Source organism: Trichomycterus rosablanca, chromosome 7 (assembly GCF_030014385.1).
Source record: "Trichomycterus rosablanca isolate fTriRos1 chromosome 7, fTriRos1.hap1, whole genome shotgun sequence".
NCBI classification, from domain to species: Eukaryota; Metazoa; Chordata; class Actinopteri; order Siluriformes; family Trichomycteridae; genus Trichomycterus; species Trichomycterus rosablanca.
In genome coordinates this window covers 9860562-9862742 of record NC_085994.1, presented here as the reverse complement: position 1 = coordinate 9862742, position 2181 = coordinate 9860562, and positions in this window count along the sequence as shown.

Below are 2181 nucleotides of genomic sequence, written 5' to 3'. Positions count from 1 at the left end.
CTACACCATCTATCACCAACTGGATTTACAGACTACGTTGTGTCATGAAAACAAACACGAGAAGTGACGAGGGGTGATACCACGTCCCAGAATGCACGTCAACAAGTGGCGAGCGATCAAAGTTTGTGCACTGATATGCAGCGTAAAATGAAAGAGGAAAAATAAATGAATCTGAGTGGATTTGGCTACATGAGCATAGATTGTTCTATAGTGAGTTGAAGGTCAATAAATAGTTTTGCAATGCAACGTTGGTGTTATGTTTTGTAGAGAACGATAAGGTCAGAAATACTGTAAAACTTGTGTGTGTGCCGGTGTATTCTGATATAAACTATATTATGCCCCTGCCCCACCTTTTTACAACTCCTCCCCTGCGTTTCCCCTCACACCGTATCTTGCGTTCTCATTGGCTGTTCGACATAGCACTCATTGCCAGTCGGGCAACTCAGATCCAGATATCTGGCAAGCTAGAAATCTCGCTTCGGTCGCCGAGTGCTCGGTGAGCCGCTTGGATCGAGTTGTTGAGTAGTTCACACATAGTGATTGAGAGCCGAGTTTCGATTGCCGAGCGAACGCCGAGTTGCTCCCGAGCCGGCAAATCTATCGCTGACCAGTTGCTGAGCAAAAATCAGGGCAAAAATTGTGTAGTGTGAACTAGGCTTTAGGCTTTAGTTTCGGCAAAATCTTGTCAATGTTGTGATTTACAAACACTGTTTGCTACTAATTGTTCAAACATTTTAGTTCCACATTTTTTAAATGTTTGATGCAGACTAGCTCAGAAGTAATTTAAAACTACTAAAGAATAAAAATAAAGCTACCTCTAAAAACCATACAAACTACAAACACTGGAGTGTTTACACAACCAGATTGAAGAGAAAGTTTGTCACCCCCCCAACCCTAACCCTACCTCCAAAAAAAAAAAAAAAAAGTCTACTATAATTTAATATTATTCATAAAATGTAGACCACAATCTTTAACCAAGGAATAATAATAAAAAGCTACATTCTACCCAAACTGCTAAAGAAAAAATACATTTTAATACACTTATTATAATAATAATTATTATTATTATCATTATTATCAAACATAAACTCATTATGCTCACTGGAGTGGTGTAAAGCACTCTGCCTTAGGGCTTGGAAACACAGGAGAATGATACCTGCAAGAGTGCATCACTGTCATCATCTTTACTGCCTAATTGTACTCAGGGCCACATTAAATCCAGAGTTTACAAGAATCACTGGACACAAGCTGGAATCAAACCCTAGATAAGATGCCAACCCATAATCACCCTTACAATCCTGGAAGCAATTTAAAGTGGCCAATGAACCTTCTGGCATGCCTTACAAGCTGAGAGGAAACTGGTGTGTCCAGAGATAAATCACACAAAAAGGAACATGGCAGGGTCTACAATAAGTGGGACAGAGGGTTTAAACCCAGTTTCTCAGGACCCTGGAGCTATGCAGCATCCACACTACCATAATAACTATCTTGGTTAGAGGAATTTTTCAAGCTGAAGCATATTTAGGGAATTTTGTGCTTCGACTTTAACTGGGGCAACAGTTTGTGGAAGGCACCAATTGATTATTTTGAACATTGACTATGTGCCAGCATCACCCAACATTAGTGCCTGTCCTCACTAATTCTCTCACATGGAATCAAAAACCCACATTCCTGTTCCAAAATCTAGTGGAAAGCCTTTTCAATCGGGTGGATGCAAAAGAAGGGCCAACTCCATCTATGGTTTTAGTAAAAGATGCTCAACATTGATACTGCTGTTCTGTGAATGTTCCACCACCAAAATAATATTTTGTTAGTGGTCCCTTTCCATAGATAGATGGGTAGATGCTGAATGTCAAAATGTGCATTGCAACATGTGGGCTACAGTCAGTAATGGTATACCTACAAAGTCTACCTATATGGTTTTATATATATAAAAAAAAACCCACCCAGTGCAGTTACTGAGCAGACAGTGAATTGGAACTATGTATTTATTAAACAATGTTTAAATGAAAGCTTTACCCTACTGCACTGCAAACCTGGCACACTATGAACTGTAACTACAGAATTTGGACATAAAATACCCAGTGTGTCTACACTACTAGTTATTTACAGAACAAACAAAACTACAACATGCAGTGTAAAAAAGTGTTCTGCTTCTGACCTTGTACATGGACCCAATGG